We start from the raw sequence: 23,076 nt of genomic DNA, 5'->3' as shown, positions 1-23,076 counted from the left end.
ATACCATTTTAAGAAAGAATATAGCCTTTAAAAAAAAAATAATCTGTCTTTGATTGGCTCTATTATAGGACAGTTCTAGGGAAATGAGACTTCAGAGGAGTGGCTGGTTTATTAAACTGATGCAAATTTTCCCATATGTTTTCTTTCTTATGTTTTAATAAAGGAATTTCTCAAGAGTGAGTATATAATTGTCTAATAAAACCCACTGTGTCTTTTGGGTTACCAGTGTTTGAGAGCGTATTTTTTTTTTTATTTCCTAAACAAGCTTCCAGAAAATTGCCAAAATTTTTAAAGGGTGACAATCTCACTTAATATTAAAAAATTTTTATTTAATTAGATAAAGTACCACTCTTTAGGACTGCTTTGAAAAGAACTGCCATCTTCTCTGCAGACTATTCCTAACTTTAATTAGTTGCATGATCATGAGCAAGTCATTTTATCAATCTGGGCTTCAGTTTCTTAATTTTTAATGAAGTACAGGTAGAGAAGAAAAGATAGGTAAACAAATATGATCTTGGGGCCAGAGGCAGTGAGTGGGAGAAGCTTTTCTAAGCATGACACGAAATCCAGAAGCCATAAAATAAAAGCCAGGAGGTTTTATTTCCTAAAAAATAAAACCAAAATTTCCACTTGGTGAAACAAACAAAACTTCATCATAAACAATGATGATGACAAATAACAACCAGGTGAAAGTATTTGCAACAAATATGATCATGTACTAATATTCCCTGTATATAGAGCTTAAAAGTATTTATAGGGATGCCTGGGTGGCTCATTTGATTAAGTGTCTGACTCTTGATTTCGGTTTAGGTCATGATCTCACGGTTCATGGGTTCCAGCCCCACACTGGGCTCTGCACTGAGTGTGGAGTCTGCTTGGGATTGTCTCTCTCTCTCTCTCTCTGAGCCTCTGCCATGCAAGTGCATGCATACACACATGTGCTCTCTGTCTCACTCAAAATAAAGAAATAAACTTTAAAAAAATTCACAAAATAACAAGAAAAAGACAAATATTCTGATAGGGAAAGGAGTAAAATCACAGGCAATTTCCAAAGGAAATGTTAGTCTCCAAATAATTTTAAAAAATGGAATACCCCTGGGCGCCTGGGTGGCTCAGTCAGTTAGGCGTCCGACTTTAGCTCAGGTCATGATCTCAACGGTTTGTGAGTCTGAGCCCTGCATTGGGCTTTGTGCTGACAGCTCAGAACCTGGAGCCTGCTTTGGAGTCTGTGTCTCCCTCTCTCTGCCCTCCCCTACTTGCACTCTGTCTGTCTGTCTGTCTGTCTCTCTCAAATATAAACATTAAAAAGAGTTTTTTAAATAAAAAAATGGAATAATCCAATGAATGCAAGTTTTTACAAGTGTAATATCCTTTGTTACTCATCATTTGTTACAATAAAACATGGAATATCCAATGTGATGGAATGAAAAAAATTATGTGACTGGTTTGTCTTAAGAAAAAAGCTGTTTTTATTTACAAAAAGATCTTGATAACTTATCTGGGATTGGCAGGAGAAAGCAGAATTAGATAAAGTCTCTACTTAAAAAATGAACAGGAATTTTGGGATGTGGTAGGAAGAATTAAAAATAAAGAGAATGGAATAAAGCACTTGCGGAAAGCTAGAGCTTGTGTTAGGAGAAATGGCCAAGGTTCTTTTTTAAAAACGAGAAGTCAAATATTCAATTTTAAATTATTTCCTGTATGGTTCTTTGATGCAATAACTATCATAATCTCCTAAATTAGTAGTACAAGTCAAGTAACAGTAATGCCTTGCCTATATCTACTAGTTAATGTTAGTAAGAATGGACTCTGGTTGAATTAATAATAAAGGGATTTAATACAAGGATATTGGGCAGCTCATCAAAGCACTAGGAGGGCTTGAGAACTAGGCTTGGGAGTAAGCAGCTGGTAAAAAGACCCAAATCATATCCAAACCTGGTTCTGATAGGGAAACACTTAACAGTGTGCAGAGAAAGAGAGAGAGCAACAGTGAGAGAATTTAACCTATTAGTGTCATTAGATCCCAAATTATATACAAACTAAGTGTTTCCAATTGATCATATGCCTCTGCCATAGCAACAAAGGAGATTGCAAAAGTGAATTGTTCTAATTCCTGATCCCTATCAAGACTCACAGAATTCAGATTCTAGGTACCAGAATAAATGAGAAATGATCACTACAGTGATATTTGGAGAAAAATTAATGAGAAACAGCTGTGCCCTATATTTGGGCTAATACCTGAACACTGATAAAGAATAAACTGCAAAATACAGAGGCAAACTAGGAAACCGAATCCAGCAACACAAAAAAAGGACTGTACACCCTGATCACGTGGATTTATCCTAGAAATGCAAGGTGGCTAATATCCAAAAATTCAATTCATATACCATAACATTAGAATAAAGGAGAAAATGGCATGATTGTCTCAATAAATTCAAAAAGAGTATTTGACAAAATCCAACACCCTTTCATGATAAAAGTAGTCAACAAACTAAACAGAGAAGGAACTTCAGCAATGTAAAAAACTTCTATGAAAACCCACAGTTAACATCATACTTAATGATGAAACAATGAATGCTTTCCCCCTAAGATCAAGGACAAGGATGTAAGCTCATACCACTTTTATTCAAGAGTGTCATGAAGATTCTAGCAAGGGCAATTAGGCAAGAAAAGGAAATACAAGGCATCAAATTGGAAAGGAAGAAGTACAACTATTTCTATTCACAGATGACATGATCTTGTATGCAGAAAATCCTAAGGAATCCACTAAGAAACTATTAGAACTAATACATGTTTTCAGCAAAATTTCAGGATACATGATCAATACACAAAAATCAATTGTATTTCTATATACCTGTAATGAACAAACCGAAAATGAAAGAGAACAATTCCATTTGCAATAGCATCCAAAAAAATAATAGTAATAAATTTAACCAAAAAAAAAAAAAAAAGGCAAAACCTATACTCTGTAAAGTATAAAAACATTGTTGAAAAAAATTAAAGATCTAAATAAATGGAAAGGCATCTCATGTGCTGGTCTGGAAAACTTAATACTGTTAAAATGGCAATAGTCCCCAAACTGATCTATAGATTTATCCTGATCACTATCAAAATCCCAACTGCCTTTTTTGCAGAAATTGACAGACTGATCCTAAAATTCTTAAGAAAATTCAAGAGAACCAGAATAACCGAAAGAATCTTGAAAAAGAACACAGTGGAAGGACCTATACTTTCCAACCTCAAAGCTTACTACAAAGCTATTTGCAATCAAGACAAAAGATCAACTGGCATAAGGACAGACATAAAGATCAATGGAATAGAATTGAGGAGTTCAGAAATAAACCTGCACATTTATGGTCAATTGGTTTTCAACACGGAAGCCATGACAATTTAATGAAGAAAGGAAGTCTTTTCAGTAAATGGTATTGGGACAACTGGATATCCACATGCATAAGATTGAAGGTGCATATACATAAAATTTATGCATATACATGCAAAAATTAATGGATCAAAGCCCTAAATGTATGAGCTAAAATGATTAAACTCTTACAGGAAAACATAAGTATATATCTTGGTGATATTGGATTAGTCAATGGTTTATTAGATATGACACCAAAGCACAAGCAACAAAAGAAAAAAATAGATAAATTGGACATCATCAAAATTAAAAAAAAAATTGTTCTTCAAAGAACACCATCAAGAAATAAAAGATAAGGGATGCCTGGGTGGCTCAGTCAGTTAAGTGTCCAGCTCTTGATCTCAGCTTAGGTCATGACTGCATGGTTCATGGAATGGAACCCTGCATCGGGCTCCATGCTTACAGTGCAGAGCCTGCTCAGGATTCTCTTTTTCCCTTCCTCTCTGCCCCTTCACACCTCTCAAAACAAATAAGTAATAAAAAAAGAAAGTGAAGATAATTCATAGAGTGGGAAAAATATTTACAAAGCAAATATATGATAAAATATAAAGGACTTGTGTCTAGAATATATAAAGAGCTCACAACTCAATAATAGAAAAATAGCCCAATTAAAAATAGGCAAATGATTTGAATGGACACTTCTCCAAAGATATACAGACAAATTAATACATGAAAAGATGTTTAACATCATTAGCTATCAAAGAAAGGCAAATTAAAATCACAATGAGATACAAATTCACAGTCGATAGAACAGCTGTAATCAAAAGCACAGAGTTACAAGTATTGTTGAGTGTGTGGAGAAATTGGAATCCTCATACACTGCTGATGGGAATATAAAATGGTACAGCTTCTTTGGAAAAGAGTTTGGCAGTTCTTCAAATGGTTAAACAGAGTTACCATATGGACCCAGCAATTCCACTTATAAGTATCTACCCAAGAGGAGTAAAAACATATGTTCACATAAAAACTTGTACATGAATATTCATAACAGCATCATTCATAATAGCCAAAAAGTGGATACAACCAAAATACCCATCAACTGATGAACAGATAAATAAAATGTGCCATATCCATATGACAGAATATTATTCCACAAAATAAAATTTAAAAGAACAAAAGAAGAAGTAGTGTTACATGCGTTGCCTAGGTCTAAAGGATTGGGCCTGCAGGGCTGGAGAGCTGAGAAGTGACTGCTAGTGGGTATAGGATTTGGGGGAAGAGGGTGATGAAAACAATGTGCTTAAAACATTGATTGTGGGGATGCTTGCATAACTCTGTGAATATTCCAAAAAATATTGTATTGTATACTTTAAATGGGTGAAATGTATGTTGTGTGGCGTATATCCCAATATAGCTGTTACTAACAAACAAACAAGCAAGCAAACAAATACAGAAGAGAAAGAGAAATTAGTTAAGTGAGAAATTAAAACCAGAAGTGACTAGGAATAAAGTAAGTTCCTACAACTTTCAGAATCATGAGGAAGACTCTAGATTTATCCTAGAGTGTAAAACAGGAGTTAAAAAATTTTTTTTAATGTTTATTTATTTTTGAGAGAGACAGAGACAGAGAACGAGCAGGAAAGGGGCAGAGAGAGAGACACAGAATCTGAAGTGGGCTCCAGGCTCCAAGCTGACAGCACAGAGCCCCACGTGGGGCTCTAACTCACAAACTGCAAGATCATGATCTGAGCTGAAGTTGGATGCTTAACTGACTGAGCCACCCAGGGGCCCCATAAAATATGAGTTTTTTTTTTAAATTAAGTTTATTTATTTATTTTGAGGGAGAAAGTGGTTGAAAGCGCACACACCAGTGAGCTGGGGAGGGGCAGAGAGAGGAGAGACAGAATTCTAAGCATTCTGAGTCGGCTCAAAGCTGATGTGGAGCTCAAACCCACAAACTGTGAGATCATGACCTGAGTTGAAATCAAGAGATGGATGCTCAACGAACTGAGCCACCCAGGTGCCCTTAAAATATGAATTTTAAGAAAATTTTATATAGCCCTTATGAAAAGAGCAACCTCTACAGACATCAGGATTACACTGCTGTTGGTGGGTAGTATATGAGGGAACTGGCATTCTCATCGCCTGTTGGTGTATGGTAAATTAGTGCGATGTGTCAAAATTTTAAACATACGTACCCTTTAATGTAGCAAACCTACTCCAAAGGATGAAGGCATATAGATGTTCATTAGAGCATGCTTTGTAACATTGAAAATTGGAAATACTCTATGCCTATCTATAAACAATGCTTCTTAGCCCTAGCCAACTCAGTCCCCTTTTTATAATAAATATTTTTGTTAACACTTCATTTATAGTCCTAAAATGAAAGTCATAGATACCTACAACGAAATATACTAACTGTAATATTAGAGAGAAATAAAAGGAAAGCGATTAGTAACAAAATATGTATTTCAATACGTAAATACTCTATACACGAAACATACTCTAGAGGGCAGTACCATCCAGTTAAGAACTCATTATCTACAACAAGCTAGTTAAGCAATTTATGATATATTCAAACAATGGAAGGATGTATATCTAGATTTGCTGACATAGTTGAATCAAAAGCAGATTGCACAACAGTAATTACATAGGTAGTTTTATTTATGTAAATAAATAGAAAAAGATCTAAAAAGATGCTCACTAGGATGTTGATGATAAGAATTGTCTCTAATGATGAGATTTATAAGGGTTTTTGCTTTTCTCTTTATGTGTTTGCATATTTGAACTTTCTTGTCTATACATAAATTTAAAAGTTTATGGCAAGTCCCAATGGGAGAATCACAACATAGATTCCTAGGTTTCTGGAGTGAGGTCCTATTGTCTGCAATGGAGAATTAAATGCCTTTTTTTTTTTTAAGTTTATCTTTTATTTATTTTGAGAAGGAGAGAGAGAGACAGAGAAAGAGTGAGCACACACGACCAGAGGGGCAGAGAGAGAGGGAGAGAAAGAGAATCCCAAGCAGGCTCCACTCACCACAGAGCCCAGCGTGGGGCTTGAACCCAGAAACCATGAGATCATGAACTGAGATCAGGAGTTGGATGCTCAACTGATTGAGCCACCCAGGCACCCCTGGAGTCTTAACTATCTTTCATTGAATAGTTACTGGCCTTTCCCAGGCAGCTGCCAAAGATGGTGTTGGGGCTACTCGTGGTACATGGATAGCCAAGGCCATCTCCTGTGTTGTCAAGTGAGCCTGATGGCTAAGACTTCCAGGCAGGAGGTTGGTGGTCATGCACTGTGAAGGCATCCATATTTCTGGCAATTTCTGCAGAAACAAGTTGCAATACTTGGTCTTTTTCCACAAATGCATGAACACCAACTCGTCCTGTGGGCCCTACCTCTTCCAGTCCCCTAGCTACATCTGTTGAAAGAACGGTACAAGGCATTTTGCTGCTCAAGGCCAAGTAAGGTCCAGCCACCCTGGACTGCCCCAGGGTATTTAACAGGATCCCACTCCTGGTCCCATCACCCCTACCTCATAAGAAAAAGTGGATGGTGGTTTTTACTGCCCTAAGGTTGTGCATCTGAAGCCCACTCAGAAGTTTGCCTACCTGAGGCACCTGGCTTGCAAGTTCTCCTGGAAGTACAGGCCATGATAGCCACCCTAGAGGAGAAGAGAAAGGAGAAGGCCAAGACTCATTATAGAAAAAAGTGGTAGTTCATGAGGCAGGAGAAACAGGCCAAGAAAAATGTAGAGAACACAACTAACAAATACAAAGAGGTCCTCAAGACCTATGAACTCCTGGTTTGGGTCCAATAAAGATTATTTCTCATGCTTGGCTTGGCCTTCCTTTCTTCCATTGGTACCCTAGGATGTAGGGGACCTAAATGTGGCCGTCCCAATGTCCAAGTACCACAGGCAGCCACTTAGGAGTGGCCCTGAAAACAGCAGAGAGGAGAATACCTTTAAGTGGGCAGAGTTTTGACTTGTGCATCTGATAGTTTACTCTGAGTAGAAAGTTATGGGTGCTGGCAAAAGGCTTGTCTGCTTGGTCAGAGTCTGTGGAGAGAAAGACAAGAGATAAAGGGGTCTGGGAAAGAGGCGTACGGATGAATCTATAAAAGTGGATATGAGATGTGAAGATTTTTGTTTCACATGTTAATGTCCAACAGAGAGCATCCATTACAGAAGAGGGACTAAACAACAACAAGAAACAATAACTTGTCCAGATAACATCACTGAGTCTCTGCCATTAGTTACACCAGTATTGGTACAACAGGCACACAATAAGAATGGAGACAGGAATGGAGATTATACATGGGCCCAATAGCATGGGCTCCCACTTACCAAGGCTTATCTATCTACTGTCACTGTCAAATATCTGACTTTCCAGCAACAAAGACCAATCAATACTTGGCCCACAATATGGCACCATCCCTTTAGAAGACCTACCAGGTACTTGGTGGCAAGTTGTCTACACTGGACTTGTTCCACCCTGGAAGTAGTATCAATCTATCTTGACTGGAATATAAACATATTCCAAGTTAGACCTATTGCTGAAGTGTCTTAGCTAGTACTACTGAGAATTTAAAGTGTTTGGTCCAATGACCAGAGCATTGGTATAGCAGTGCGTATATGGGATCCACTGATCTTTTCATAAACTATACCATCTAGACAAACTGCTAGACTCATAGAGCACTGGAATGACCCGTGGAAGATTCAGCTGAGGTGCTAGCTTGCAAAGGATACCTTGTGAGGAGGGACATCATCCTCCAGGACTCATGGTAAACTCTAAATTGATATTCATTATACGGTACAGGGTTCCCAATATGGTGAATACATGGGTGCAGTAGCTGTAGCATGCAAGTAGGAATATTTCTGTACACTGATTACCAGAGATTCATTTGCGGGACTTTTAACCTTCTTTCCACAGTGGTTAGAGGTTTTGGCAACCTCAGGAAAAGTCCCATTAAACCCCAGCTACTCCTGGTCACTTTAGGATCTTCATTCCAAGAAACCAGCAGGAGAGTATAATTGAACCTGATCTTCGGTAGGGCAGCTGTTATGCAATAGAGACAGGAAAGAATACATTTCATACTCAGGTAATCCATTTGGGTATCTTGGTTTCCACTTGACCAACTTAGGTAGTACATGGATAAGTGCAACAGCCACAACTTGAGAAGGACTTGGTGATCAATGGCTAAGTCCTCTGAGGGAAGAGGGTCTAGGTCATTGCACTAAATAAGCTACCTTGACAAGCAGAGGGTGAGGGGAATCTAGAATGGGTGGCAGAGAAAGGAGATGATCAGCCTCAATTATGGCCCCAAGAACAGCTTTAAGGGCTGTAATTAATCCCACCAATGCTTTTTCTAATAAATTTCTCTAGGAAAAGAGATCTGATAGAACTTTGGAAGAGATTCTCCTAGAATGTATTATATATATAAAGGGGTTGATGGTCATGGATATCATGGTACACTGCAGAGATCTCCCCATCCAGGACTGAAATCATTCCACCAGCTGCTAGAAGTATTGGAGGATGATAGATTTCAACTGAATCCTACTTCAGAATTTACTTCAAGTTCAAGTAAGCTCAAGAAGATTACTTTTCTGGGCTCAGACAAAATGACTGGTCACTGAGGTAAGCATAAAGTCCTCAGAGCTCTCTGTAGAAAGGCTGAGGTCTTTGCTGGATTGCATCACAACACAACTTCTTCCTCTGTTCAATCTTACTTCCTTTACTCTTTCCACAGGTGGATCCCAAGAGCACTCCCCAATGAAATTTCTGTCCCTGAGCCTTCATCTCAAAGTGTATTTCCTAGGGAATGTGACCTGTGAGAAGTTCCCCTTCCCTATGTACCTTATAACTGTTAAGACCTTTTGTAAAAAATCAAAATTTATTAAATAAAAAGGGGCTTTATTGGTTCACATAACTGCACAGGTATCAGGATTGATTTGATTCAGTGGATTAATGATGTCAAGGACCCAGTTTTGCTCCATTTCTCTGCTCTGCCTTCCACAAAATCAGCATTATTCTAGAGCTAGCTTTGTTCACATTGACAGTAGCTGCAGTAATTCCAGGGTTTATATTCTCAGCCCTCACATTCCAAATGGAAAGAGAACAGGCTTTTAGTAGCTTTATTTAAAGAATAAGGAAAAATCTTTCTTAGAGTCACTAGCAATTCAAGGTTCAGAGACACAAATTGGTCAAAGGCTGGGTTTCTTAAGCCACTTACTGGCAAGAGGTATGGGATTACCTTGAGTGCTTTAAAATAATCAGTTCACTCCTGGAATTGTTGGTATGTTTTAATCTTTGCCTTCTACAACCACACAGATGGGGAGGGATGGAAGGGATGTTGTGGAGACAGATATATTCATTTGCTATGGCTGCCATAACAAAGTACCACAGCACAGAGTGCTTAAAGCAGAGAAGTCTATTTTCTCACAGTTCTAGAGGCTAGAAGTCTGAGATTAAGACGTTGGCCTTTCTCCTTAGCTTAGATGACCATCTTCTCCTGCCTTTGCATGGTTTTCCCTCTGCATGCATACATCTCTATGTCCTAATCTCCTCTTGTTATAAGCAACCAGTCATATTGGATTGGGGCCTACCCTAAGGACCTTATTTTAACTTAATCACCTCTTTAAAGACCTTGTCTCCAAATACAATTACATTCTGAAGTGCTAGGGATTAGGATTTAAATACATGAACTCTGGGGGACACAATTCAGCCCATAACACAAACTCAACATCAGCATCAATTACATATTGAAATATTTCATTTGCTTGACTGTTGCACTAAATTGTCAAGTCTTTAAGGGCAAGAACAGTATCTTATTTATACCACCTATGCCTAGCACAGAGCCCGGTACACACTAGGCAGTCAATACAAGATAACAACTGCTTGCTAAGGACTAGTTTGTTTATTGCACCTTGTGAGTATGAGGTCACTGGTGACTTTTTTGAGGAGCAGTTTCAATGGAGTGGTGGTGACATAAGTCTAATTGTTGTGGGTTTAAGAGTGAATGGACAAGTTTGACAGTATAAAAATTATGACTTTCTTATGACAAAAGCCACCATGAACAAAGTCAAAAGATGATTATGATAAAAAATAGTACCTACATATATGGAACACCAAGGGTTAAGAGCTCTGACAAAAAAAATCCTATAAAAAGACCAGAAAAAGATGAAGACAAATAGTATGAAAACATACAAAGGCTATACACACAACCCAAAAATACATGAAAAAAAAGTTCAGCCCTATCAGTACTCAGGGAAACACTAATTGAAGTAACAGTAAGATAGCATTTAATGCACATTACATTGACAAAAGTTTAAGATTCATGCTTCAGTCCTGGCAAGAGATGGATAAATAGACATTCTTTTACCTTTTGATTGGCACGTGAACTGCAGTAATTCTAGAGGTAATCTGGCAGTGTCTCACTCGAGACATCTTTGGTCCCAAGTAACAGAAAACCCAACTCACCCCCCGCAAAAGTTATTTACAGAGTCACATAACTGAAAATCTAGACATAGCTAGATGGAATCTACTTGAATGTTATCATTATAATCTAGTTTCTTTCCATGTCTTAGTTCTGTCTTCCTCTGAGTGAAAATCATTTTCAGTACAGGTCTCTCTTCACAAATAGAGCTTATATCCTTATAGCAACAATATAGCAGAGAAGAAAAGTCCCTAATCTAATTCTTATTGGCCTCAATGGAGTCATGTGCCCATCCCTCAAATATAGAATATTATACCTATAAAGTGTGATATTATACTCTTATTGACCAAATAGAGAAGCCAATGGAGGAGTCCATGCCATTTGTAAATCCACAGATTAATAGAGGAAGACTAATTCATCTAAAGATAATGAGGTGCTGTTACCAGAAAAAGGGGAGATGGATACTGGGTGTCAAAACAAGCAAACAAAATGCATATATAACCTCTACAGGCAGTATCTATCAAAATGTGCACATATCTTTTGTCTCAACAATCTCACTTTAAGGATTTGATTCTGTAGAAAGAAACTGCACAGTTTAAAAGAGATACACATATAAGGATACTCATTCTAGCATTGTTTATAATGGTACAAAATCTGGACAAATCTACATTATCTACTAATAAAGGAAAAGCTTAAAAAATTATGGCACATTGTTTATTGTGCAGCTAGTTAAAAGAATGAGGTAGATCAGAGTGTCCATGATAAACTCTTCAGTAAGAAAAAGGTGCAGAAAAATGTTGATTCATTTTTTATAAAAATCAAAACTTCTATTTATATGTGTTTCTATAACCATTGGGAAAAGTATGGAGAGAAACAATATTTTTAAGTTTATTTATTTTGTGAGAGAAAATGCGGGGCTAGGGCAGAGAGAGGGAGAGAAAGAATCCCAAGCAGGCTCCATGGTGTCAGAGCAGAGCCCCATGTGGGGCTTGATCCCATGAAGTGAACCATGAGATCATGATCTGAGCCAAAACTAAGAGTCATCCAGGTGCCCCAAATCATTAATCTTTTAACACTCATTTTATCTAGGATTGGGATGGGGAGAGGAAAACTATCCTTTTCTTTATTTGCTTCTGAATATACTGTTATACTTCTGTGTTGTCTGAATTGTTAAAATGAATGCTTATTACCTTTTAAATGAGTAGAAAGTGAAATGAGGAAGTAGTCTTAGATATAAACCATTTTTAGATTTAGAGAGAAGAAAGAGAAGTTAATCTCCGGTAAAGAAGAGATTGAAAATATTGAAGACAGAGTAACCCATAGGGTGGGCCCTGAGGGGATGGAGAGGATCCATTTCAGAGCAGAATCCCAAGAGTACCAAGACTGTGACAGCTTCACTGTTCCACGGGGAAATGCAAATAAACAGCACAGTTAATAAAAACTTAGTTCTTTAGTGTTGAAAGTGCATGTTTTAAAAAGGAAATCCAGGTGATAAGAAATGGGAGGACTTTGAAAATGTATATTGTTATTCATCAACATTAAAAAGTTAGCAGCCCTGTCTGTGTCAGTTCCTAAACTGTTAGAAATGTTAATGGTCTATAAATCCCAGAGTCTGGGAAAAACAGATCTACAGCACAAGTAGAAGGCTAAGCATTAAGCAACACCTAGCACTTCCTCTGTGGTGGAGGAAAACAAGTGTGCGTGAATATGGACAGTTAGAGACAGATTTTGTAGGGATAGGGAAAGAAGGTGAGGAAGTTAAAGGCTATGGTGAGATCTTTTGTTGGGCTCAGGGTTGAGGGGCTCCGCGGCAGTGACTATGAGGTTGAGACTTGAGGGGAGTTGCAAAAAATGGTAAGAGGTGCTGTGGGGAATGGGAGACCAACCTGAGAGAAACTGGACTTTTCAATATGGAATAATACCTATGTTTTTGCTCAGATTTGGTCTTCTATGAAATTGTCCTTGGTCCTTTTTGTATTCTCTCCCTCATTTGACACTCCCTTTCCCACCCAGCCCTTTTGTTTTTATTCTTTTTAAGACACTTATATTGTTTCTTAGTTTGTTTTTGTACTTGTCTTATCTGTACCCACTAAACCATCTCTGAGACACTGGCCATTCATTCTATAACCACCTCACAGCACCTCTGACATAGTAGACATCCAATTGATTAGTGCTGAAATAAATTTAATTCCACATAGAAAATGAGTAATCAGTATCATTTTGATTAAAATTCTTCACAGTTGTGAAAACAGTGATAAACCATTTGGCCTTTTTTTTTTTTTTTTTTTTTAAATTCCTGTAAACTAACTTTTCCCCATAGCATGTATTTTTCATTCCCTACAAAGATACTGTGTGTGTGTGTGTGTGTGTGTGTATATATATATATATATATATGTATATATATATATATATATATATGTATTTTTTTTCCTTATAAGAATCTTAAACTGTACACCCTTGGAATTCAAACACTCCTGTTATAAAAATGCCACAGAGATCATTAAAATAAAAATTTCCACTGTAATAGATATGAAAATTGAGGACCAAAAAACTTAGGCAATTTGTTCAAAACTGCAAAGGTATCAAGTGAGAGTCCATATTGGAGTCATGTTTCCATCTTAACTCAGTGTCTTTACACAGTGATTCTACTTCTTAATTTCAATTTTATTTTGCATTCAACTTATAGTAGTAAAATTAATTATAGCAGTTATCTCTGGTAATGCTCTGTCAAAATCAATACACTGATTACCCTTTATTTTTAAAGATGCCAGTATGGGTTTCTGTTGCTGTGGGACATGTTTGATATTTTAAGTGCCAGGTAAAATACAACAAGCCATTTGGGCATTCAGTTGAAGGTTGTTTTATGATGCGTATCATTTCTGTAATTTATGGTTATAATCAAATTTTAAATGTTGACAGTGATGGTTGGTATATCAATCTTTACTCTTGCATTTTACAGTTTATCATTTATTTAAAACTCCATATCTCTTTATTATATCGTAAATAAAAAGTATTGGAACCACAGAGAGAGTAACAAATTGTCACATGCAAACATAATTAGGAGGATGCTGCATGTACAGAAATACACATAGTCTTCTCCCTGGGGAGGCAAGAGATGGCCTATTACAAACAACCACCCTCTTTTCCGTTTGCACATGAAAGTAGAAACCACTCGTGCATTAGCATTAAGAGCATTTTTCTCTTAAAACATGCTTACATAATACCTGAAACCAACTGTAAAAAAGTGGAAATTAATTATCTGCTAGAGAATAAATAGATCAAAAGATTCATGTTGTTCAGTATGGTGCTTACTCAAAAAATTAAAAATGGAACTACCTTACGATCCAGGAATTGCACTACTGGGTATTTACCCCCAAAATACAAAAACACTAATTTAAAGGGATAAATGCACCCCTATGTTTACTGCAGCATCATTACCATTGCCAAACTATGGAAGTAGCCTAAGTGTCCACTGATGGATGAGTGGATAAAGAAAGTGTGGTATATATATGTACGATGGAATATTATTCAACCATAAAAAAGAATGAAATAAGTCAGAGAAAGACAGAGACCATTTGATATCATTCAAATGTAGAATTTAAGACACAAAACAAAAGAACATAGAGAAAGAGACAAACCAAGAAACAGACTCTTAAATATAGAGCACTGATTGTTACCAGAGGGGAGGTGGGTAGGGATTGAGTACACTTATCATGATGAAAATAAAATGATAAAGAGGAAATGGCCCCAGGAGGGGAAAAAAACCCCAATTCATATTGCTTAGTTTTGCTGAAATGGTATAGTGCTATTGTTTTTTTTTAATAGTTTTCTATTGGCAGATATTATCATTTAACCTTTAATTAAACTTAAGGATGAACACTTTCTTAACAAATAAATATATTTTCATAAAATACCTACAGAAGAATGTTGCCCCATTAGTCTCCATCTGAAGTTACACTCCTGGGGGGGTCGCATTCTCTCGGTTGAAGATGTGCATGTGTACGTGACAAAGCTACACCCTAATTCTGTTGGATGGCTCATTACAGTGCTTGTAGAATAGTGACAGGGAAAGGCGTTTGATAAAAATTTTGTTCTACCATCAGAAAAAACCATTTTAACTCCTCTAGATCATGGTTCCCTCAAATTTTTCAAACAGCGAAGCCCATCAAAATCCCCAAACCTTGTATCATTGTAAAACTCCAAAGACTTTGAAACAGACACAAGGCTGCTATTCATATATTCCTCCAGCAATATTTACCAAGTTCTTACCGAGTGACAGGCACTGTGCCAGGAGTTGTTGTTGTGAAAGTGGTAAGACATTGGCAGTGTGGGGCAGACACGGAGCAGACCGAACACGATGCATAGGATGACGGTGCCATAGAAGCGACCTCACAGTACGGGGAGCTGGGGGGTGGGGAGGACACGGCAACCGGCCTGGTTTGGGCGAGGGCGACGAAGTGGCCAGCCGGCGGGGCATCGAGAAAGCGGGGAGGATTGTCATTCTGGGCAAGGCTTGGCGTGGTTAGGGAAGCGCACTGCGCACAGAAAGGGAAGGGGGCTGGCAGCAGGGACAGATGCGAGCCGCAAGGCTGGATGTGACTGGGACCTGGGGTAAACCATGTTGGCCGCCTCCCGCGGGAGCTGTTAGCTGGACGACGGCGGGGGCCCCGGACTGGAAGGGCCACCTGGAAGAAGAGGGGTGGATGCCGGCGCGGGAAGAGCAGTCAGGGGCATGCAGAAACTGTACGCCAAACTACGAGGTTGAAGTCAGTGGCTTTGAAAAAGTGTAAAGGTGTTTCTGAGGTAAAACCTGAGATCTAACGACCCGACGGGAAATAAACAAGGCACACATGTTCCACGTCGCAGGTCCCGACAAATTATTGAATGATCACGTCATTGTCTGACCACAAAGTGGAGGTCCTCTAATCACAATCAAGTTTTTAATTTTTCGTTGTGGGAATTAAGATAAGGGGATATCCTAGGCTCGATGAGCCACAGGGAGAACCTTTCCCCTAGGCATTTTTTAAATGCCCGCCAGGACGAAAAAAGAGTTGGGTTTACAAATTAGGGACACTTCAACCTCCCTGTAGGATGTATTTCAGGTGGGCAACGGTGCTGGGTGAAAACTCAATCCACCGCCAAACAACATAATAGCATTCTTCAATATCAGATTACCATAAAGATAGGGTAGCAAAAGCCACGCAAACCATCTCACGTCCAGGTCCCCAAGGGCTTCCTTCATTGTCCACGGCGTCTTAGCCGACTGCGCCGCCAAAGCAGCGCCAACTCGAGCGCCTTACACACTGCGCCTGCGCAGAGTCCGCCGAGTGGGAGGATGACAGCCTGCGGAAGACGTTTCCCAGAAGCCCGCGCCACTCGCTGCCGTCCTCCCTCCCGCTCACAGGCCGCGTGACGTCACTCCGCCCGCCACGTTCCTCGTCGCTAAGGGTGGTTTGCCAGCGCCCCCCAGTGGTCCGGTTGAGCGCTGCAGCGGTACGCGCAGGGCCCAACAAGCGAGTAGGGAGAGGGCTGCTGCGGGTGCTGCTGCCGCCGTCGTCACCGTAGCGCGCCGACATGTGGCGGCGCGGCTGAGCGGAGCGGAGCGAAGGGGGAGAAAGGGGGAGGGCACGCGCGGGGAGGGGAGGGAGGAGGCCAGACAAGGCGGGGGGAGGGGGAGCAGCGGTGGCGCAAGTCGCGCGGAGCAGCGCAGCCCGGGTCCGCTCCTTGCTCCGCCGCCACCTCCCGACCCGGCCGGTAGAGCCGGCGCTCCAGCGGCCCCCGGAACAACTCAAAGCGGACGAAGGAGTCCATGTTGGGGAACTTGGCGTCGTGACGGGGACCTAGGGACCTGCAGTGGGGCCGCCGCCGCCGCCGGAGCTAGCGCCTCGACCTCGGCCTGAGGTAAACACGGGCCGACCCTGGGGGCGGATGGGCTCAGGCGGCTGTCCGGGCGAAGTGGGGGCTGTTACGGGCCGGCGCAGAGCGGAGGAGCGGGCCCGGGGCGACAGGAGGGCAGACAAAGTTTCGGAATCGCGCGCGGCCCAGGCGGCGTTCTGCGCTTGGAGGAAAGTTGGAGCTGCCTCTCGAGGCAGGGGAAGCTGCGGCGGGGAGGGCCCCCCTTCCTTCTCGCTACCCCGCGAGGGAGGCCCCGCTTCGGCCGCCGCCGCCTCACAGTCGACACTCTGTCCCATTTCCTCCTTGTGGCCTACCCGCCTCCCCGCCGCTTCAGCCGGCGAAGCTTGTCCCCTGCCGGGTGCGGGGTCCGGTGGGGGGTGGGTGTTGAGGCTAGAGGTTCCACGACCGAGTCGCCACACAGGCACCCCCTCCCTGCAGTGGAAACGTGTCTGGCTGGGCTTCCGGGCGCTCTCCGACCCCCAAGTTCGCTTTACTTGGAAGACTTTGCTTTTGTCAATAGTGTCCAAGCCCGCTTGTGAAACCAAACTTTACTACGTCGTGACCTCTCAGTGCGCGAATAGGGAAGAGCCGGTGCTGCTAGGCATCGGCGTTTACCCCACGTCCTGAATTTCGAACTGTTCTCCCCCTCCCCCGCCCCCACAATTTTTAAACCCTTTTCCTGGGCTGACCACAAAAGGGCCGGATCTAAACTTAGCTTAATGAGTCGCTCCTCGTCTCACCTAGGAATTTTGAACCATCAAAGACGTTTCTTACAGATTGCTGGCTGTCTTCGCACCCATATGCATTTTGAAAAATTGTTTTAAAAGTAAACCCCTGGTTTAAGTAGTTGATGAAAACACTCAGAGATTCAAATGTTGTGAATTGTAAAATACCCCCAGCGTATTTCTGTAGCGTATTTCTGTCAGCGTCTACGAGTTGAGTGATTATCATTAATACTGGATTACGTTTTAATTAACATCTTTTATCATACCAACAGTGAACTGAAATATTTAAGCAAAACTGATCTAAAAGTTTTTGTTTGGCTGGTAGATGCTGATGTTAAATTTTCCCAATTTGTGAATTTTCATTGAATTACGGAAAAAGCATATTAATAGATGTAATTTTCATTTTAAAAGTTAACTCAAGCATAAGACTACTTACCTCAGCAGAATATTGAAAGCAAAACATTCTTAAATAATTGCTGTTTTTGAATTTTATTGGTAATTGTATTAAAATTTTGATAAGAATCAAGTCTCTTTCGAGACCATTGCTTTCTCCTTCCTATATCTTTGGCAGTTAACTTAATCATCTCACCTCTTTGCTATTGGTTAAGAGCTGCAGTAAAAAGCTTGTGGGACTTTTATTTTTTTGATGTTTTATTGGGCAGATGAAATTTTGAAATTGTCTTTGGATTTTTTTTTTGTTTTATTCTCTTAAGGATAATCTGAATCTACTTCGTATTGTGTTTATGCAATATGGGTTTTTAAATTTGTAATTCTTATTGTAGCTGCCGCTTTTTCATTGTAATATTTTTCAGTGCTTGCAAATACGTTTATAATCATTCAGTTTTACTTCAGATGGTGACCTTTTTACCGGAGAATTTGAGTACATTTTAAGATTTTTGGTGGGCTAAGATTTGGTCGTTTGCTTACTCCTTGTGTACTCACACTGCAAAAACATTGTTCAGTATGTCATGAGGGTATAAAACTGTAGAAAAGAATAGAAAATTGTTTGTAAATATGCTGCCTGAAACGTGTCATGGAGAAAATCTTAAGGGTGATTTTTGGGATACATCTTTATGTGCTGTTATTGGAGTCCATGAGTTAAAATCGAAATTTTTCAGGGGTCACTCAGCTTCCGCATTATTTTTTGGGCACGAGGCAGTGTGGCTAGGCATTTTTCCTGAAAAGCTGTGCTATTAACTAGAGATAGGATGAAACAGTGCAGTTACATGATGTTGTTGATTCACCACTAGTAGCATGTTTTAGTAGGAGGAGAGTACAGTATTATACTACTCATTGACTTATTACTGAACTTTTTAGGTACACCAGTGAGAGATGGTTGTAAAACCTAACTAAAGAGACTGGCATATGTAGAGGTAATAAAAAGAGTCAACCTTAGAATAATTTTCATTGGAACTTCCCATTAGGAAGCTCTGCCACCATCTATCCTGGTGTTTTAGTGATGTAGATTGGATCTTGACTTACCTAGCGCAGTGAAATAAAGAGGCTCAAAGCTTAAATTGTTAATTATGATCTCTGTCCGAAAGAATAAGTGAATAGCTTTGCACCTTATCTTGCATCTGAATTGTACTAACTGGTATTAGTACTGAGTAGAGCTCAGAGTTAAAATCTTGGTGTTCCCAAGATTCATCTTTGTGTTATCATTGTTGTCTTTTTTTAAAGTTGTGACTTTGTTCTTTCTAGTACTTAGGTACATAAAGTTTTACAAATATAAAAACAACACCATCATCTCTCACTTGCAAAATAGTTTCCAAAAGTCTCACTATGACTTCTGTTTACCTATGATGTTTAATACTCAACAGCCAGAGTGATCCTTATGAAACTTGTCAAATCATGTCACTTCTCTTTTCAAATGGCTTCCCTTCTCAGTCATAGTAAAATGCATAGTACTTATGGTCTACCAGGCTCTGAGTGTTTCGTGTCTCCTCTTCCTCTCTGATTTGATTACCTCACTTTGTCCAGTCACCTTCCACTATGCTACTGAGAGTTTTCTCTGACTACTCTGTAAGACAGCAGACCTTCCCATGTTTCCTACCACTTTTTAAGCCAGATTTTCTACATAGCATTTATCAATTTCTAATATACTTATAATTTATTATCTTAAATTTATTGTATTTCTTCTTCGCTTTAATGCAAGTTCTGTGAGAATAGGGGATTTGTCACTTTGGGTCATTGTTTTGTCCCCAAACACCTGAACAATGCCTGGCACATAGTAGGTGCTTAGTAAATATTTAATAGATTAACCTGCCTTCAGCTGGAGACATTAAAGGAATAAAAATAGTAATTGTGGTTTGAAACTTTATGCAGTCTTTTGCATAAACTGCTAAGTTACTTTTATCCATGATTTACGTTCGGATCAGGGGACATATTTTTAAAGTAGAGGATGACAGAATGTGACCTTGGAACTGATTTATCAGGGTATAGAAGGAACTAAGAATACTTAGCTAAGGGTAAAGTGGTATAACTATCTTACTGTTTAAAATGCTGTCTTTTAGAAGCCAAATTATACTTATTTTTGGTAGTTACAGAGAGCAGAATTGTGATTATGGTGATGGGCTTTGAAAGGGAGGAGAAGCAGCAAGAGTGGATGTGGGAAAATTAGTTAAGACTCTTACAGTAGTGTCCAGAAGAGATGAGCATAGCTTGATTTGGAGGTGGGCAAAAGTGAATGAAATTTGTAGTCACCAGGCCTCTGTTGATGGATCCAAAGTGAGGGAGATAGAAATTTCAGAGGTAAACAGCTGGGTGGAAGGTGATACCACATAAGGACCAAGGTTCTTTTGATTCTGACATACTGTATTTAAGGAACCTCTGGAACTTTCAGATGGAAATTTTTATAGGCAGTTAGATAATATGGTTCTAAATTTCAGAAGAGAGGTATCAGCTGGAAATAAAAAATTGAAGTCATTTATATAAGTAGTTGAAACTATAGGTGGAATTAATTGTCTAAGGGAGGGAATATAACTAGAATGGAATCACAGTGGCCCCTGATATAAAAAGTTTGAGGAAGGAATGTAAGCTCCCAAAGAATACTGTGAAGGTCAAAGAAGTATGAGTTGAGTGTGGTATTGTAGAAACCAAAGGAAGAGAGTATTTCAAGGGGAGAGTAATCAGTAGGGTCAAGTGTTGATGAGAGTTGAGTAATGTAAGAGCTTAAGATTTTTCATTGAATTTAACAATATGAAGCTCATTGGCCTTTTTAATAAGCCAGATAGTAAGCTTCTTATTTTCAAACTGATGCTCCTGTGATTGCTTAACTAGATGTAAAAGTACTGATATCAAAGGTTAAGAAATTATTTGCCCACATTACAGAAGATACCTAATGTTTCTCAAATATTTGCTATGTGCCAGTCACTCTGTTTTAGACATTTTACATAAATTTTCGTTTGATCTTTTCAGTAGCCTTGAAGTGTTGGGTGTATTAATCCATTTTACAGAAAGGAGTCTGAAGCTCTAGAGAAGTTTAATGACTTGCTAAGAAATACTCCACTCCATCTGACTCTTGGGCCTTTAGTTACTCATTATATTAGTTGGCCTCTCAAACTCTAGGTCAGTGCTGTCTAGTAGTAGACTTTTCTGTGATGATAGAAATACTGTGTGTCTGCTGCCAATACAGTAGCTAATGTGGCTGTTGAGCATTTGAAATATGGCCAGTGGGACCGAGGAACAAAATAGTGGTTACTGTATTCGACAGTGGGTATATATAGTGGGTCATTGAGAATGCCATAAATAATAAAGCAGTCTTTACTTACAATAAGAAGAGGTGCAAACACATATTCTTCATTTGGAGGGAGTACCATTTTACTTATATGCTAGTTTTAGGTACTATAAATGAATATTGTAGATAATCTTTTTCTTTTTTTTTTTTTTTTAATTTTTTTAACGTTTTTATTTATTTTTGAGACAGAGAGAGACACAGAGCATGAATGGGGGGAGGGGCAGAGAGAGAGAGGGAGACACAGAATCTGAAACAGGCCCCAGGCTCTGAGCTGTCAGCACAGAGCCCGACGCGGGGCTCAAACTCACGGACCGTGAGATCATGACCTGAGCCGAAGTCGGAGGCTTAACCGACCAAGCCACCCAGGCGCCCCTCTTTTTCTTTTTTTAAAACAATTTCAAACTTTCAGAAAAGTTCCAAGTAGAATACAAAGAACTTTCTTCCTCTGAACCATTTGAGAATAAATTGCAGACACCCATCCTGCTTAAGTCCCAAGTACAATACAAAGAAGTTTTTTAAAACCTTTAGCCATTTGAGAGTAAGCTGCAGATGCCTTCTCATCACCCCAAAGATAAAGACTTTATTTTACATAAAATATATCAAAATAAGGAGATTAACATCACTATATTACTACAATCTAACTCTCAGACCTTGCTCAGGTTTTGTCAGTTTCCACAGTAATTTCATTTGTAAACAGGAGGATCCAGTTCAGAATTCTGTATTGCATTTAATTGTAATGTCTTAAATTTTATACTCCTTCAACTTAGAACAGTCCCTCAGATTTTTCTTGATTTTCATGACCTTGACACTTCAAGAGATTACAGGTTAGTTTTGTTGTTAGATGTCCCTCGATTTAGATTTGCCTGATATTTCCTCATGGTTGGATTCAAATTGTGTTTTTTGGCAGGAGTGTCTCAGTAATGATGTTGTGTGTTCTCCTTGCATCCTATCCTATGGCATATGATTTCAGTTTGTGCCATCGCTGATGATGTACACTTTGATCACTTGAATTAGATGAATTCTCCCAAGCTTCTTCACTAAAGCTCCCCCCCCCTTAGTAATTAATAAGTATTTTGTGGAGAAGTATTTTGAAACTTTATAAATCTTTATCACATTTGCTATTTATTCTCAAAATGTCCCAGTTTGGCCACTGAAAGCCCCTTCCAGCTAGTTTCTGTGTTTTGACTTGCTTTGAGCACTTCCTTACCGTTTGATGCAAGAAAATGTCCCAGGTCCACCTTGTACATACTTTCCCTGCTGTAGCCTTAGAATCAGCTGTTTCTCCAAGGAGTGGTTTCTTTCAGTGAAAGGTATTTAGAAAACCTAGATTTGGGTGATGTATATATTTCTGTGTCTATATATAGAAAACCATGAGCTGGTACCAATTTTTCCAATTTCAAAACGTGTTTGTTTTCTAGCGTTTGTTCTCGTTTTCTCCCTTTCCAAATTTATAACTCTCTTCTCTTACAAGGAGAAACCTGATTCCCAATATCCTTGGGATCAGTCACCAAAATGTAGCCAAACTTCTGTTGCCACTGCTGCTTTCTCTCCTGTGAATATCATTTTCACTTTTCTTAGGCTCTGATTTCTTGTGCCAAGATGCATTCCTCACTTTAGGCTCCTCAGATAATTCATGCTGAGGATGTCACCATTCTGCTTGACTTCTATCTAGTACCTCACTCTGGGCTCCCTCACCATCCTACATATGGACACCTTGCTCATTAATGTGGACTCCAACACCTCCAGGGAGAAAACCAACATACAGATATGTTTCTTAAAGATTGTACTTATTGTTTCTATAAAAGATTATCACACCAAAACTTTTAATGAAAATTATGATCAGATATGTTCTCACTTTAAAATTTAAACCCTCTTGAGACTCTCACATCTCTGTTAGCGATAAGACTAACCTTCCTCCTTA

The 23,076-nt window shown here is 39.3% G+C and overlaps 1 protein-coding gene and 1 pseudogene across 3 annotated transcripts in view; both read left to right on the top strand.

The window, feature by feature from the left end:
• Nucleotides 1-6,576: 6,576 nt before the first annotated feature.
• Nucleotides 6,577-7,182, top strand: LOC123591816 (annotated as a pseudogene).
• Nucleotides 7,183-16,507: 9,325 nt separating this feature from the next.
• The window catches only part of SCAF11 (SR-related CTD associated factor 11), a 71,600-nt gene continuing 65,031 nt past the window's right edge, over nt 16,508-23,076 (top strand). Inside the window, exon 1 of one of the 3 annotated variants that reach the window (XM_045466600.1) lies at nt 16,508-16,700. The gene's annotated coding sequence lies outside the window, so the exon portion shown is untranslated. The remainder of the gene's footprint in view (nt 16,701-23,076) is intronic. The other 2 variants (XM_045466601.1, XM_045466602.1) reach the window with 2 other exon arrangements.

This window comes from Leopardus geoffroyi, chromosome B4, assembly GCF_018350155.1.
Source record: "Leopardus geoffroyi isolate Oge1 chromosome B4, O.geoffroyi_Oge1_pat1.0, whole genome shotgun sequence".
Lineage (NCBI taxonomy): Eukaryota > Metazoa > Chordata > Mammalia > Carnivora > Felidae > Leopardus > Leopardus geoffroyi.
This window is presented reverse-complemented; position numbering and strand designations above follow the sequence as displayed.